Raw genomic sequence first — 17,584 nt, forward strand, 5'->3', positions numbered from 1 at the left:
CAGACTTCAATGAGGAAAACCTATTTCATCTCCTGGAAAGCCCGCAGCTTTCTGCAGCTCTCTTGCTTGAGCTCTGGGTGGTGCTGGCTGCGTGTGACACTGGGAGCAGGGGCTGCTGTGGGCTCCAGAGGAGTCCTTCCTGCTGTGCAGCAGGAGGGAAGCAGGACCGTGGGGGAAACTCAAGTGCAGTCCACTTGTCAGATCAATGAGCCATGCAGTCTTTTTGCAAACAACTCATCCGACCACACTGTAGAGCAAGAGAGATTTTATTTGCTGTATTTTCTTATAATTCCCCCTGTAATGCTTAGGACACCGATCATACTCGTGTTACGCTGAGAAAAAAACGGAGACAGCTGAGAGCAGAGAAGCCCCAGTCCGAGTGAGGCTGGACAGAATCCTTACCTTGGCCCTGGGGGCCTGAGCAGGATCTCAGCTCTTCCCCCCTAGCCAGGGCTGCCGAGGCCTCACTCCAGCTGCCCACAGACAGACATCCAGCAGCACGGACATGGCCTTAGCAAGGAGGTGTCTTCTCCTTGGGACGCCTGCATGCCACAAGGATGCCACGAGAGAGCTGCATCCTGCTGGAGAGCAGCCTGAAGCCCAGGAAAACACCCCACAGACAGGTGAATATCCACACGCTGGGGTATTCCAGTATCCCAGGCACACAACATGCTGTACCTAGAGGATTCTTGGCCACTCTGTTCCTGCTGATCTTGGCCAAACTCTTCTTTCCCCCGCCTGTGCTCACAGACCCCATCCCATGCGGCTGTGCTCAGCGCTGCCCTGCAGCACCCTGCCACCACCAGGGCCCTGCCAAGGGGCACCTCCATGCAGCAGGAGCTATGGGGCAGCTGACAGAGAGCCCTGCATCACCAGCAGGGTGTTCGAGGCTTCTAGGGTGTCAGGGGCACCTGGCTTAGGCCACTCCAAGGGGCTTCTGCCAGACTTCCTCACCTCGCAGTGCAATCCAGCAGGACTCTCACAGCCTACTGCATTGCCCACCGCCCTCCCAGAAACAAGACCCAGCACGAGACCCTTCCAGGAGCTGCAGCTGCATGGCCCTGCAGCCAGAGACTTACCTTGTCAAGGGCTGTGCAGGTTTCTCCTGCAGGCAGCTCTCAGCACCCTCCCACTCCCAACTGCCTCCAACCCCTCTCTCCTCTCCTCTCCTCTCCCCATGGGGGTCAGAGCCCCCAGCCCTTCTGCGCTGTGCAGAGGAGCTGCTCCTGGGCAGAGCTGTCTCTCTGCACCAGGGCCCTCTTGCCAGGAGCTCTCCCTGTCCCAGGAGCCCAGCCCAGATCAGCAGCAGAGGCATTGGAATCAGCCCTCTGGGGGCTTTGGCGATGAGCCCATGAACCTCAGGCACTGAGAGTGCGTTGAAGAAATCTCTCAAGAAATCCAAGGCAGATGCAAGTTTCCTGCAGTGTCCCCCTGAGGGGGGACTCTGCTGGCACTGACACAGCCTCCCTTGGAGCTCATTAGAGCAGAACACTGGAGGCAGTGAGGACAGGTAGACAAATGTGAAGGTGACACTGATGTATTGAAAAACAGGCTTTGACCCCAGGCTCCTGGGAAGGGAGATCCTTTCCCTTCACACAGGAGCTCAGGGCTCTTCCTGGGCAGTAGGAGATGGGGATGTCCATGGCCCAGTGCAGGAGAAGGGTACGACTCCTGCCTGGTTCATGGCTGGTGAGGAGGCAATGAGACCCTGGTGCTTTAACAAGAAGCTGCCTCCTCATAGGCCTCGCTGTCGGAGACAAGAGCCCTAGCCATTGACACACAGACCTCAGGCCTGTTGGGACTTTCAGCCTTTCCAGTGTGCTTGCTCCTCTCCACACCAGGCTGTCCAAGAGATTCACAGACCTGCACCTCTTTCCCTGCTGGCTGTGTGGTGTCTCATCAGATCGGAGCCGAGCATGGTAACTTACATTTTCTTGGTGGCCATGCTCCTCATAAGGCAGCTCTGTAGGAAGTTGGCCTGGTTCCTGGTGAGCTCCTGGTGAGCTCGTATGGCATCCCTCGTGGTGCCCAGGCCCTCCTCCTCCTGGGCACTGCTCACTCAGCAGGGTCCCAGTCTGCCCTGATGTGTGGGGTTCCTCTTCCTCTGGTGCAGGATGAGGCTTTTCTTCTTGTAAATGTCAAGAGGTTTCTGTAGGCAAAATCCTGCAGTTTCTCAAGGTTCCCCTGGACCTTGAATGCTCCATTCTTTCATCTGTTAATTTCTGCAGGAAGATGGCTCCCCCTGATTGTGCTGTCTCTCACAAGATAGCATCAATGAGGTGTTAGTAGATATTGTGGACAGTAGAGGAGTAACCAGTTGAACAGAATTGCAGCACAGACTCACAGAAGGCTGGTGGATGGAAGGCTGCCAGATTCCACCTTTTCTGTGCTTCTCATGTATGCTGTCATTTTGTCTGAAGCTGTGTCCTAAATGTTGTTAGGGTGGGCAAGGACAAAATTGGAAGGGCCAGACCCTAGCGGAGATCAATCTATCTATTGCTGTCAGAGACAATAAGAAAGGTTTTTATAATGAAAGGAGAGCAGAGGGGAAGGGAGGGGAGGGGAGGGGAGGGAAAAGAGAATCTTCATCCTTTATTGGATGTGGGAAAACAGAATTAGAAGAGATGTGGAAAAGGCTGAGGTACTTAATGCATTCTTTACCTCAGTGTTTAGCAGCAAGACCAGTTGTTCCCCTAGTACTCAGCCCTCTGAGCTAGTAGATAAGGACCTTCAGCAGAATGAAGCTCTCATGAGGAAATGTTGAGAAAACTGCTACTGCACTCAGATGTGCACAAGTCTAGGGGGCTAGATGGCATCCACCCGTTGTTACTGAGGGAGCTGGCTGAAGTGCTCTCCAAGCTGCTTTCCATCACTGACCAGCAGTCCTGGCTATCAGGGGAGGTCCCAGTCACCCGGTGACTAGCAAACGTGACGTCTGTCTACAAGAAGGGCCGGAAGGAGGATCCGGGGAACTACAGGCCTGTCAGTCTGATCTTGGTGCTGGGGAAGCTCATGGAGCAGATTGTCTTGAGTACCATCCCGCAACGCTTCCAGGACAAGCAGGTGAGCAGGCCCAGTCATCATGAGTTTATCAACGCCAGGTCCTGCTTGGCAAATCTGATCCCCTTTGAAGATAAGGTTATGCTTTCAGTGGACAAGGGGAAGGCTGTGGACGTGGTCTACCTAGACCTCAGTAAGGCTTTTGAAACCATTTCCCACAGCATTCTCCCAGAGGAACTGGCGGCTCAAGGCCTGGATGGATGTATGCATCAATGGGTCGAAAACTGTCTGGGTGGCCAGGTCCAAATTGCTGTGGTGAATGGAGCTAAATGCAGCTGGAGGCCAGTCACTAGTGGTGTCCCACTGGGCCCAGTACTGGGGCCACTTCTTTTCAATATCTCCATCAGTGATCTGGACAAGGGGATCAAGTGCACCCTCAGTGAGTTTGCAGATGACACCTAGTTCAGAGAGAGTGTTGATCTCCTTGAGGGTAGGAAGGCTCTGCAGAGGGAAATGGATAGGCTGCACCCATGGGCTGAGGCCAACTGGATGAAGTTCAACAAGGCAAAGTGCCGGGTCCTGCACTTGGGCACAACAACCCCATGTAATGCCACAAGCTGGGGGAAGAGTGCGTGGAAAGCCGCCCAGCAGAAAGGCTCCTGGGGATATTGGTAGATAGTCAGCTGAATATGAGCCAGCAGTAACTAGGGGTAATGGTTTTAAACTGCAAGAGGGTAGATCCGGATTAGATATTAGAAAGTTGTTTACTCAGAGAATGATTAGGCACGGGAACAGGCTGCCCAGAGAAGCTGTGGCTGCCTCATCTCTGGAAGCAGGGCCAGGTTGGATGGGGCTTTCAGCAACCTGGTCTAGCGGAAGATGTCTCTGCCCATGGCAGAAGAGTTGGAATTATGTGATCTTTAAGGTCCTTTCCTACCCAAACTGCTCTGTGATTCTGTAAATACGAAAGGCAGCAACATACCAGCTACTAGGAAGAAAAATGAACTCTATCGCAGCCAAAACTAGGACAATATCCACCCCTAATTCCATACCATATACGTCATGCTTAGGTCCAACACTTTTCAATTAATCACCGCCACCTTTCCTGTCTTTTGATTGTTGTCTCTCTCCGTGCTACCCCAGCCCGAGAGACAACATCACTTGGCTGCCTGGACGTCTGCTCCCCAAGCAGGGACACCAGAGACAGACACACCGTGTCTAGCTCAAGTGCCAATTTATTGCTGCGTAGCATAGCTTCTTATACACATGACTGCCCCAGATCCCCGTGACCCTTTGCCCCACCCACGGTCCCTCCCAATCCTCCCCCCCACATTGATGTGCACACAAAAATATCATGCCCTTACTCTGTTGGTGTCTGTAACAATAACAATAACAACCTACTCCTTTTGTGTCTTTTTTTTTTTTTTCTTTTTTTTTTTTTTTTCTCCCAGTTCTCTCCTTCATTGCATTGGATAAATAGATCTGTAGTGCTGAGCTGCCTCCTGGGTCAAACCACTGCAAGTCTTTTTGGTGCCTAGCATGGAGCACAAAGGTTGAGATGACAAATCGGACCAGAGCATTTTAAAAGTAAATTGTTATAAGCAATAGATCAGTTTAACAGTTGCTTTAACAGTTGCTGATCACAATGTTGATCTTTTTGATCTTGGGGCTGTTGTGCTTGTTTTCAGAATTGTGTTGTATAGCACATCACTAACTGTCTGTCTTCCATGTCATGCTGTTCATCAATTCTGGGGGCTGGTTTAAGGTTACTGTTTTGATGTATGGGATAACACTGACTTATGACAGGATAAAATTATTGCCACCTCTGTACCTCGGGAACCATCTCTTCATCTCTTAGAAACTATTAATAGTTACATTATTTTACACTTTTTGCCTTTTCTCCTGTGCAGGGTGGGGCAGGAGGTGGGGGGATGGAACTGGTGTGGACAGTGGGGGACGTTTCTCCCCACTTCTTCACTCTCCCTTTCTTCTTCTCCTCCGGGCTAATTACAATAGCTCTTGAAAGCTTTGAATATCCGTGGGATGGCCGAACCAGCATGTTTCTGTTGTCCCATCTCCTAAATGTGATTCAGGTTTTGTATAATTTTAAACAACTACTTAAGCATGCCATCCAGAGATCTTTCCAGAGGCAGGAGAGTTAGGAGTGGCAGGGACTGTGTGAGGATATGGGCAGGAACCTAGAGCAGTGGGCACCTCCAGTGCTTTGGAGCTTCACCTCTGAGAATGTGCAGAATCCTAGAAAAAACTGTGAAATGCTTGAAAACTGCGTGTGATCACCCTGGCATTTCCAAAGAGACACAAATTACTGGAATGTGCTGGGGCTTGACCTGTGCTTAACAAGCCACAGGCAACACGTCTCCGACCCCTGGGACTTTTCCTGCAGGCACACGCCAGTCCCTGTGGCAGGCCCATCAGCCACTCCAACTTCTCCTGGACAGATGCTCCATTCTGTCAGTTGTTAATTTCTGTAGGCAGATGACTCACCCTGATTGTGCTGTCTCTCACAAGATAACAGCAACAGGAGTTGCAGGACGCTTTAGAGAATACGGCAGTAAGCAGTTGAACGGAATTACAGCATAGACTCAGGTAAGGGCAGGGGATGTAAAGCTGCCACGTTCCACCTTTTCTGTGCTTTTTTTCCATCCATTTTTTCGTTTGGTGTGGAGCTCAGTCCTCCATGTCTTGAAGCTGTGCAGGGACAAAATCAGAATGGCCAAATCCTAACTGGAGCTCTATCTGACTATTACTAACAAAAAGAGTAATTATATATATATATATATATATATATACACATATATATACACATAACAAGAGCATTAAGGAGCATCTCCATTCTGAATTGGATGTGAGGGGAATGATAGTGACATAGAACCATAGAAGACATGAGGAAAAGGCTGAGGTACTTAATTCCTTCGTTGCCTCAGTTTTTAGCAGCAAGACCAGTTGTTCCCCTGGTACTCAGCCTCCAGAGCTGGTAGATAGGTACAGGGAGCAGAATGAAACACTCATAATGCAGGAGGAAATAGTTAGAGAACTGCTACTCCACTTAGATATACACACATCTATGGGGCAGAATTGGATCCACCTGTCACTACTGAGGGAGCTGGCAGAATCACTTGCCAACCTGCAACCATCATTGATCAGCAGTCGTGGCTATCAGGGGAGGCTGCGGTCAACTGGCGACTAGCAAATGTGACGTCTGTCTACAGGAAGGGCTGGAAGGGGGAGTCGGGGACCTACGGATCTGTTATTCTGTCCACGATGCTGGGAAAGCTCATGGATCAGATTATCCGGAGTACCATCACACAACACATTTCCCCCTGTACTCGGCTCTGGTGAGGCCGCACCTCGAGTACTGTGTTCAGTTTTGGGCCCCTCGCTACAAGAAGGACATCGAGGTGCTTGAGCGGGTCCAAAGAAGGGCGACGAAGCTGGTGAGGGGCCTGGAGAACAAGTCCTACGAGGAGCGGCTGAGGGAGCTGGGCTTGTTCAGCCTGGAGAAGAGGAGGCTCGGGGGCGACCTTATTGCTCTCTACAGGTACCTCAAAGGAGGCTGTAGTGAGGTGGGGGTTGGCCTGTTCTCCCACGTGCCTGGTGACAGGACGAGGGGGAATGGGCTAAAGTTGCGCCAGGGGAGTTTTAGGTTGGATCTTAGGAAGAACTTCTTTACCGAAAGGGTTGTTAGACACTGGAACAGGCTGCCCAGGGAAGTGGTGGAGTCACCATCCCTGGAAGTCTTTAAAAGACGTTTAGATGTAGAGCTTAGGGATATGGTTTAGTGGGGACTGTTGGCGTTAGGTCAGAGGTTGGACTCGATGATCTTGAGGTCTCTTCCAACCTAGAAATTCTGTGATTCTGTGATTCTGTAACACTGAAAGAACAGTCGGGTGATCAGGCCATTTCAGTAGGTGGTTATCAAAGAGAGGTCCTGCTTGACAAATCTGATCTCCTTCTAAGACAAGGCAATGTGCTCAGTGGATGAAGGAATGGCTGTGGATGTGGTCTACCTAACCCTCCGTAAGGCTTTCGACACCTTTTCTCACAGAATTCTCCCGGAGAAACTGGCTGCTCAAGGCTTGGGCGCATGTATGCTTACCGTTGCGTCCCGCATGTTCGTGGGAAACCCGGTGCTAAATCATTTGTAGACGACCTGATTCTGGGTCAGGGTTCCGTACGTAGCAGAGCAGCTCCCTCGCTGCGATCTATTGAGAGTCAGCCCTTGACACGAGTTTTTGTCACTTTTCGCCCTTGCCACCACCGGGCGGAGGAGGGAAAGGCAAGGGGATGCAGTTGTCACGCGCAGACCTGCGCCTGCCTGCCGTTCACTCGTTCCCCCCTCGGGGGAGAACACTCTCGCTTTTCTCCCTCTTTTCCCTCTTACCCTCTTCCCATCACACGGCCCCACTTCCCCGCTCCACGCGGCATGGATTGGGTCTCTCTCCCGTCTCCTTCCCCGTTTTTTTTCCTCCCCCCCCCCCCCCCCCCTTCCCGGGTCTGAGTTGACCTGGCGGCTCCGGCTCTGTTGGAGAGGGTCCAGAGGAGGGCGACGAAGATGGTGAAGGGCCTAGAGGGGAAGACATATGAGGAGCGGCTGAGGGCGCTGGGCCTGTTCAGCCTGGAGAAGAGGAGGCTGAGGGGGGACCTCATCGCAGTCTACAACTTCCTTGCGAGGGGGAGTGGAGAGGCAGGTGACCTATTCTCCGTAATCACCAGTGATAGGACCCGTGGGAAAGGTGTTAAGCTGAGGCAGGGGAAGTTTGGGCTGCACATCAGGAAGAGGTTCTTCACCAAGAGGGTGGTCGCACACTGGAGCAGGCTTCCCAGTGAAGTAGTCACTGCACCAAGCCTGTCTGAATTGAAGAAGCGATTGGACTGTGCACTTAGTCACATGGTCTAAACTTTTGGGTAGACCTGTGCGGTGCCAGCAGTTGGACTTGAACGTTATGGGTCCCTTCCAACTCGGGAGATTCTACGATTCTACGATTATTTCTTCATTATCTCTAATTCAGGAACGTGTGCAATAGTGCAAAGCCACCTACAAATTCCTTTCCCACACAAGACCCACAAGGATCATTGAGTCAAACGCCAGGCTCCACACAGAACCACCCATTATCGGAGGATGTTAGAGCGTTGTGCAAACGCTTGACTTGACTTGACTTCCAGCAGGCTTGGAGCCATGCCCAATGCCCTGGGCAGCTTGTCCCAGTGCCCGACCACCCTTTCAGTGAAAAACCTTTTCCTAACACCCAGCCTCTGCCTCCCCTGTCCCAGCTCCGTGCCATTCTCTTGGGTCCTGTCACTGTCCCCAGAGAGCAGAGCTCAGCACCTGCCTGTGGTGCAGTTGCCTGAAGTAACTAGGAAAATAAAACTAACATTCACATCTTAAAGAAAATGCACAGCATTGAAAAGGCTTTCAGGGTAGGGCGTAGCTGCATTACCTGAGCATTCCCTAGGCTTCCAACCTTAGATGCTATTGCGCTGGGGGAACCTGGTGTGCTAGCTCTAAGGAACAGCACGGAGCATAGAGTGGAGTGGAGACACCATGGCTAGGCTCTGTGACCAGGTGCGGACTCGATTGTTCCTGTGCACGCTGAGACCGATAAGCTGCACTTTTTGCTACCCTGAGCCAACGACCTGTCATGTTTTGACAAATGCTGTATTCTAATGTACTTTTGCTCATTATTGTGGTGGTTTTACCGTGCTGGGCAGCTAAACCCCACAACCGCTCTCTCACGCCCCCTCCTTTAGATGAGGAGGGGGAGAAGTAAAGCAAAGAACAACTCACGGGTTGAGATAAGGATAATTTAATTAAAGGGAAATAACTATAATAATTAAATCAAGACTACTATGAACTAAAAATTTAACTAAGGGGAAATAAAAGGGAAAGGGGAAAAGGGAGGGGAAAAGGGAAAATAAAAAGAAGGGAGGAAAACAAACCAACAAAATAAATGAAAGCTATATGGAAGCGCAGAGGAAAGAAATTACTCTCTACTTCCCACAAATGAGCGATGATTGACCGCGTCCTTGAAGCAAGGCCTCAACGCACGCAGCCAGTGTTCCAGAGGAGGACCGACGTCTTCTCAACGAGAGCCCACCCCTCCCCTCTTCTTCCTGTTTCCACCTTTTATTGCTGAGTGTGACATCACATGGTATGTGTCCTGGTTTCAGTTAGCACAGAATTAATTTTCTTCCTAGTAGCTGGTGGAATGCTGTGTTTTGGCTTAGGATGAGAAGAGTGCTGATAACACCCCAATGCTTTAATTGTTGCAGAGCAGTGCTTATACTAAGCCAAGGACATCTCAGCCTTTTGCTCTGTCCTGCCAACGGGCAGGCTGGGGGTGCAGTAAGAGCTGGGAGGGGACAGACCCAGGACAGGTGACCCAAACTAGCCAAAGGGGTATTCCATACCATCTGACGTCATGCTAAACAATATATAGGGGTGGCTAGCTGGGGGGAGGGGGCCGGACTGCTCGGGGTTAGGCTGGGCATCGGTCAGCGAGTGGTGAGCAATTGCATTGTGCATCACTTGTTTGTACATACTATTACTTTCGTATTATCACCATTGTATCATTATTATTATTATTGTTATTATTATATTTGTTATTATTATTTTCCTGTCTTATTAAACTGTCTTTATCTCAACTCATGGGCTTCACTCTCCATTTCTCTCCCCCGTCCCAGAGAGGGAGGGGGGAGGGTGAGCGAACGGCTGCGTGGTGTTTAGCTGCCGGCCGGGTTAAACCACGACAGTATGGAATATCCCTTTGATCGGTTTAGGTCAGCTGCCCTAGTGATGTTTCTCTCCTCACTTTTTGCCCACCCCCTAGGAGGGTTAGAGAAAGGCCCGATGCTGTGCCACTGCTGCTCAGCAGTAGACACAACACTGGTGTGATAACACTGCTGTTCCAGCTACAAGTCCAGAGTACGGCACTGTATGGGCTGCTGCCGGGAAAGTTAACATTCCAGCCAGACCCAGTACAATTATAATATCATTAAAATGCCAAAACACACCTCCATCCCAAAAGCTCCCTGCTTCCAAGGTGCGACCACCCCTCTCTGAGCATGTGCTCTGAATTTCTCAGAGCCTACTACTTTAAACAGAGACAAGAAACCTTTTCACCAATCCTAACTAAAATATGCTTGACTAGAGTCACTCAAGCTCCACCTCATAAATTGGCCTAAGAGAGAGGGTGTGTCAGGGAAGATACCATTGTTAGGGAAGGTACCATCATTAGGGAAGATACCACCATCAGGGGAGACGCCATCCCAAGGGAATACACCATCCTGAGGACCTCCTGACTCCTGGGATCAGTCGACGGGCTGAGCCTCTCTTCTCGCCCATTGGGACGCCTTTGGGTGAGATTTGAACACTAGGTTATATCGTGTGTCTCTGCGGAAACTTAGGAATCTCTATAGAGTCTTTGTGCCTTGTAACGCGTTCATTTCCAGGCTGCGCACCTGTGCCACCTCTGTATTTCATACATGCGTTATTGGTGAATCCGTGATTGTGATAGTTCAGGACCCTGAATCTGACCGGACCCGTAACGGTTAATCGGCTACACCCCTAAATGCCACACTGCCCCTCTGCTCCCCTCGTGAGGGAGCTGCAGGCCGCCAGGAGGCCTCCCCTCACTCTCCTCCAGGCTGAATTCTGACACGTATTCAACTTGCTGTCGACCAAAACCCCCAGATCCCTTTCTGCAAGGCTGCTCTCCAGCCTCTTCTGCTGGCCCTAAGTGGAACCCTGGGGAACCCCACTAGGGACTGGTCAACAGCCTGATGCAACCCCATTTCTGTAACCCCTTGAGCCCAACCCATCAGCCAACTTTTCACCCTAAACCGCATGTATTTATCTAGCTGTACAATGGACATTTTGTCCAGAAGGATACTGAGAGAAACAGTACTGAAAACTTGATGGAAATCCAAAACCTGGCATCCCTTGCTCAACTAGACGGGTGATGCTGTCATAAAAGGAAATTAAGTTTGTTAAACAGGACTTTCCCCTCATGAACCTGGGTGGGCTGTGATCAACTGCGTTGTCTTTCCGGTGTTCTTCAGTAATGCCCAGAAGAGTTTCTCCGTATTTTTACTAGGCTCTGAAGAGAGACTGGCAGGTCTGTAATTATTGGGCTCTTCTTTCTTGCCCTTCTGGAAATCTGTCACAATGATTGCCAGCCTACAGTCAACTTGGACCTCTCTGGGCTCCCAAGACCATTGAAAAATAATTGAGAGAGGTCTCACAAGGACATTAGTCGGCCCTCTGAGAACCCTGGAATGAATCCCCTCAGGCCCCGTAGACTCATATGCATCCAGTGTGGGTTTGGCTAGGAGGTTTTTGTTACCGCACTCATGGCCCCCCAACTCTGGGCCCCTTGGGTCCCAGAGCCCATCATTGCTCTTGAAGACAGAGGCAGAAGAGACATTAAATGGCTCTGCTTCGCCTATGTCTGTGTTTGTGAGGTGACCATCCTCAGCAAGTAACGGACCAATGTTTCCTCTAGCCCTCCTTTAGCAGTTCACATCTTCAATACACATATTAATGTATATATCTGCGTTGTTGCCCACACTACTAGCCAGCGTCACCCCTGAGCTTTGCCTGCACGAATTTTCTCCCTACAGAGGCAAACAGCACCTCTGTAGCCCTGCCATGTCACACGACCTCGCTTCCAGTGGCCACACGCTTTCTTTTTGCACTTAAGCTCTAGAAGAAGATCCCTGCTCAGCCAAGCTGGCCTCCTGCCCCGCCTGCTTGACTTCCAACATTTTGGAATCGCCTGCTCCTGTGCTCTTAGGAGGTCGTGCTTAAAAAGATGGACCCCGATACCTTCCAAAACAGCTTCTCAGGGGATCTTCCGAACTAGTTCCCTGAGCAGCCTGAACTCTGCCCTCCCCGTGTCCAAAGTTCACAGAATTGGAGGGGTTGGAAGGGACCTCAAGAGATCATCGGGTCCAACCCCCCTGCCAAGAGCAGGCATACTGGCAGTTTTCCTCCAATCGCCAAAGATTTTTAAATGTGAAGTGTCAATAGAGAGCTATTTGTGTTTGTATGTTCTTTCTTTGAAGTCTCTGATGTCTGGGGGTTTCAGAACAACTGCTAACAACTAGTAACTGTTATGACTTCCGAATGGGACACTATGCAAGCCCCTGATATCTGGCCAGGCGGCCAGGAGATTAAGGAGAAGAAAGAAGCTGAAGGATGGCTAGAAGACAAAACTTGCAGGGAACGCTGTGTAAGCTTTTGACATGCTGCCAAGGAGTACAAAGGGGAAGGACAAGAAAAAAAAACTGAGAGGAAGACTACGAGCCTTCAGCAGGAAAGACCCCCAGAGACCCCCAGGGGGACCACCAGAGACTGATGCGCATGCTCCAGTAGGAGGGTTTGGATCCCGGAAGCTAATTATAATAACCCATTTTTTTTAGGAGTAGTAATGAATATGTATCAGCCTAGGAGCATAAAAATCAGCTGCTTGATGTAACTGGTGTGCGTCCTGGTGGAGCAGAGACTCCCGGCGCACCCAGCGCTGTTTGCTTACCTCTATTCCTTTAATAAATTGTAAACTTTGATTATAATCCTATTTTGAAGACTGAGCCATTTATAACACAAGCAACAGGTCTAGGATGGCACCTTTCCTTGTTGTCTCCCTCAGTAGCTGTACCAAGGAGTTGTCATCAAGGTGTGTGAGGAATCTCCTGGACCTGCTTGTATCAGCTGTGTGGTCTTCCCAGTTAACGTCTGGCAAGTTGAAGTCCCCCATCAGGACAAGGGCAGTTGAGCTAAGAGAGGTCTCTCTTAGTTGCTTAGCGAATAATTCATTGGTATCGCAAACACCCACTGCAACATCCAAGTGATTGCTTTCTCCCTTAATCCTTACCCAGAAGCTCTCGGCCACGTCCTTGTGCCAGCCCCTTGCCTCGCCTGCCCTGCCTATCCTTCCTGAAGAGCCCATACCCGTCCATCACAGCACACCAAGTCTCGCTTGTTCTGGGATGGAGCTGAAGCTTCCAGCTCCTCCTGCTTGTCCCTCATGCTGGGTGCATCGGTGCAGAAACATTCCAAATGTGCTCCAGTGTACCCAGCGTGGCATGGAGCAGGCCGAAGGATCTCGCTAGCGCACACTCCCTCCCATTTTGGTGTGCCACTTAGAAGATTCTGTCAGGACAGAACAATAATGGATGATGCTCAGAGGGCCTTACGGGGCAAGTGAGCTTTCCAGAAACACCTTTTACCCTGATCTCCTGGGAGGCAGCAGACTTCTCCATGGGTTGGGTCAGGCCGGCATATGCGGCCCTCTGTTCTGCTCAGAAGGGAGTCACTTATGACAGTAACCCTTCTCTTCTTCTTGATGGAGGTGGTCGTGATACTGGGGAAGGCTGACTTGCCCTAGAAAACCCCTCCAACCTGGATGGACCTTCATGCACATCATCGTTTGTGTGTCCATTACTTCCAGAGTCTGTTGTTTCAGGGCACCTGAAAGGAAGGTGAGGTAGGCAAGGAGGGGTCCGCCTGCTGCCCCGAGCAGATCTAAACTTCCATCCCTTCGTCACTGAGATGCACTCCTTCTGCCTGATGGCCAGAGGGTAGGGGATCCTCCATTTCCTCTGCTGTGTCTGCCTGACGCATCTGTCCCAGGGCTGGCACAGTACAGTTCAACCTTCTCCGACTCCCTGGTGCTCCTCAGCCTGCCCACCTCCTCCCGAAGCTCTGCCAGGAGGCTGAGCAGTTCTTCTACCTGGGCGCACCTACCACAGGATGGGATGTCAGGAAGAATTTCTTCATGCAAAGGGTGGAACCGGCTGCCCAGGGCACTGCTGGAGTCCCAGGCCTGGAGCTATTAAAGAAATGCGTGGACTTGGCGCTAAGGGCCGTGGTTTTATGGTGGGCCTGGTGGTGTTAGCTGACGCTTGGACTTGAGCTGAAGGCCCTTTTCCAAGCGCAAGGGTTCTGTGACTCTTTCACTGGTTGAGTAGGCGCCATGCAGTCACCGGGCCCAGGGAAAAGACGTCCTTGGTGGCCTCCAAGTTAGCTCAGCGTCATGGCACCGAGTCACTGTGAAAGAGCTGCTGGAATAACGAGACAACAACCTAGTTCTATTAAAATATATATTGCTCTTTTGAGGACTGCTGCGGGGCTAGCAGCAACACAGCAGTGGAAATCTCCGTCCTGACATTGCCTTATGCCTTGACGTCAGGATCAGGGTGGTTTGAACTGCCAGGGAACGGACCATGGGTTCCGGGTCGTTCTCTGAAGGCTGGAGGACTGCAAAAGAAAGAAGAGCAGAGATGAAAACCCACTCCTTGCAGAGATCCCCAGGCATCCCCTGCAGAGCATGCCAGCCCCACTCGACTCTTCCCCAGGCCAGGAGGAGCAGGAGGGACAAAGGAATCCGTTGAAAGCTGCTGCTCAGCAATGTCCCAAATGCAGCCACCAGTCCTTCCCCACCTGCGCACCACAGGTCAAGTGGGGCACCTTCACAAGCTGGTTCCCTCACCACCTGCCTCCATCCCTTGGGAGGATTCACACACTCCAGGAATCTCCTGGACTCTTTCCTCTCGCTATTGTGCTTCCCCATGAGAGCAAGGGCTAGCAATCGTGACCCTGCTCCTAGCTGCTTGTAGGCTGTCTCATCTCCCTCTTCGTCCTGGTTGCGTGCTCTACAACAGGCTCCCACCTTCTGTCAGCCTTACTGCCCTTTCCCCTGACTCTTCCTCAGGGACACTCAACCCTTTCAGCGGCACTGCCCAGCTCCAGGCTGGGAGGCCATTCCCTGACACCACAGGCTACCCCGTCTCCTCTCCCTCGTTCCTATGGCTGCATTGCTCCTCCGCCCCGAAGCATTTCCCTGGAGCAGGGCAAGGCACGGGGGCCTTTGCCGCTGTCCCCCCAGCCCTAGCACACCCCCCACTGCCCTCACTCACCGATGAGGATTTCCTCCAGCTTCTCCTCGCTCTGGTCCTCGCAGTAGCGCGCAGCAAGACCTAGACACAGAGACCCCATCAGAGCCCCGCTCCCCAGCACGCTCCCAGCAGCGCAGCCCCTGGCCTGGCCAGCCAGGCTGTGCCCCCTCCTGCACCCTGGAGCAAGGGCCCAGTCGGGGGGCTCTGGGGGCAACAGGGCTGTGCCTCACTGCCAGGGCAGTGCCTGGGGCTGCCAAAGGCTGCCCCAAGAGGGACCCAGGGGCTGGGCTCACCAATGAATCTGACGGCCTCAAGTCGCACAAGGGTCTGAGTGGCCTTCAGGTAGGGCTGGCTCTGCTGCAGGTATTCTTCTACTCTGCCTCTGTCCTGCTGCAGCTGGAGAGAGAGAGAACGCAGGGTCACGGGGCTTGCACACCCTCTCCAGGGTCTCCTCCAGCATCCTGGGGGCAGGGAGGGCAGAGGGGCCTGCAGAAGAGCCCCCTGGGGCTCTGTGCTGGCAGGAAGGGAGCGAGGATGCGGCTGCAGGCAGCGGGCTCTGGCCGGGCGCGTTTGCCCAGCTGGGGCAAACCAAGTTGGGTCCTTACCAAGCACTCCCCGATCCTCCACGTCTGTTCTGTCTGGACAAAGCGCTTGAGCTCCTTGCGTCGCAGAAACTCTGCAGCCACGGCGAGAGCTTCCCCAGAGGCCTGCGGAGCAGCAGAGGTTGGGAGGTAGCAGCACAGCCTTGGGAAGGAGACCCTCTGTCCCCTCCTCTTGGCAGGGCTGCGAGCCTTTCCCAGCGCGTTATGGGAGGCTGTGGTGGGGGGCAGCGTGCACTGGGTTCAGTGGCCAAGGCAAGGCCACGGGACAGCCACCATCGGAGGCAGCTCATGCTGCCGGCCAGAGATCCCCCAGAGCAACCCTGTGGCATCAGCACACCCTTGCCCACATAACTGCTCAGCTCTGAGATCTGTACCTTTGCTACGCTCTCACTCTGGTCTCTCATATGAAAGTAGAGTGGGAGAAGGCTGCTGTGAACCGTCCTCTTCATTTCCTTCTTCCTTTGCCGCAGCACAGCCTCCACCACGGCTTGGAAGAGGCAGATGGAGTGCTCCCGCACCTGGCTGGACGCCTGGCAGGGAGGAGGACAGGAGGAATTTCAGCATTAGCGTGGCCGATGTGAAGGGAGCTCCCAGCACTGTGAGATGCTTCAGCGCTGGATCCTTCCCAGAGGAGCTGCTCAGGGGCAGCTGCAAGGCCTGGTGCCCGTGAAGGGCAACGCAATCGGTTGCCATCGCAGGCTGCCCGCCAGCCACCCCACTTTCGCCACCAGCCGCACCAGCCATGCCCAAGCAGAGCTCCCCAGTGTTATAAGTTGCCCCCTTAATTAATTTTCAGAGAGCATTGCATTAATAATAGAAAGGAAGTTATTGAGTAAGCAACAGCAAGCAAAACAGCGCTGGGCGGCAACGGAGTCTCGGCTCCACCAACGGCACGCACCTCACCCCCCCCAGGGTCCCTTTTTATATCTTGGTAATTCCGGGATTACGCAGCACATCCTGGTATATTCTGCGACTGTGTGCACTGTTGCTAGGGGGTCGTCTCTGTCCCTCTGGTGGTCGTGAAGATGAAGGCCGTAGTCTTCCTCGGCGTTGTGGTTCAACTTCTTTTTTTAGTTGGTCATGTTGGCCCAGCGTGAGACAGGAAGGCAGGATGTTGATACACTAGTTTAACAACTTATCAGGAGATGGTTACATGAGCTTTGCAGCAGGGTCTTTGAACGAAAGAGGCAACTGAGATGCAGAAGGAGAGAAGGGGAGGGGGTTCTCTTTTTTGTTACATTAAGCAAAAGAATTTTCATAGTGTCTAGCCAAGTATTATCCAGCTCCTTACTTCAGCAGGGAGCCTTCGCAACTCCTGCTCCTCAAACGGAACTCCTTGTTTTTATAATACAAAAGACAATGAACAAACATTTATTGTGTATTACATGGTGAGGCCGCCCCTCAGGTGCTGTGCTCAGCTTTGGGCCCCTCAGTACCAGAAGGACATCGAGGCCCTGGAGTGTGCCCAGAGCAGGGCTACAAAGCTGGGGAAGGGCCTGGGGCACAAGTCCTGTGAGGAGCGGCTGAGGGAGCTGGGGGTGGTTGGTCTGCGGAAGTGGAGGCTCAGGGGAGACCTCATTGTACTCTACAACTTCCTGAAGGGAGGTTGTGATGAGGAGGGGGTCAGCCTCTTTTCTCAGATAACTAATGATAGGACTTGAGGAAATGGCCACAAGTTGTGCCTGGGGAGATGGGGGACATGGGGATGGGGATGGGGACTTGGGGGCGGGGATGGGGACATGGGGACAGGGATGGGGACATTGGGATGGGGACATGGGGATGGGGACATTGGGGTGGGGATGGGGACATTGGGGTGGGGACATTGGGGTGGGGACATTGGGATGGGATGGGGACATTGGGGTGGGGATGGGGACATGGGGATGGGGACATTGGGGTGGGGATATTGGGGTGGGGACATTGGGATGGGATGGGGACATTGGGGTGGGGATGGGGACATGGGGATGGGGACATTGGGGTGGGGACATTGGGATGGGGATGGGGACATTGGGGTGGAGATGGGGACATGGGGATGGGGACATTGGGGTGGGGACATGGGGATGGCACCG

Source organism: Anas platyrhynchos, chromosome 33 (assembly GCF_047663525.1).
Source record: "Anas platyrhynchos isolate ZD024472 breed Pekin duck chromosome 33, IASCAAS_PekinDuck_T2T, whole genome shotgun sequence".
Classification (NCBI taxonomy): domain Eukaryota; kingdom Metazoa; phylum Chordata; class Aves; order Anseriformes; family Anatidae; genus Anas; species Anas platyrhynchos.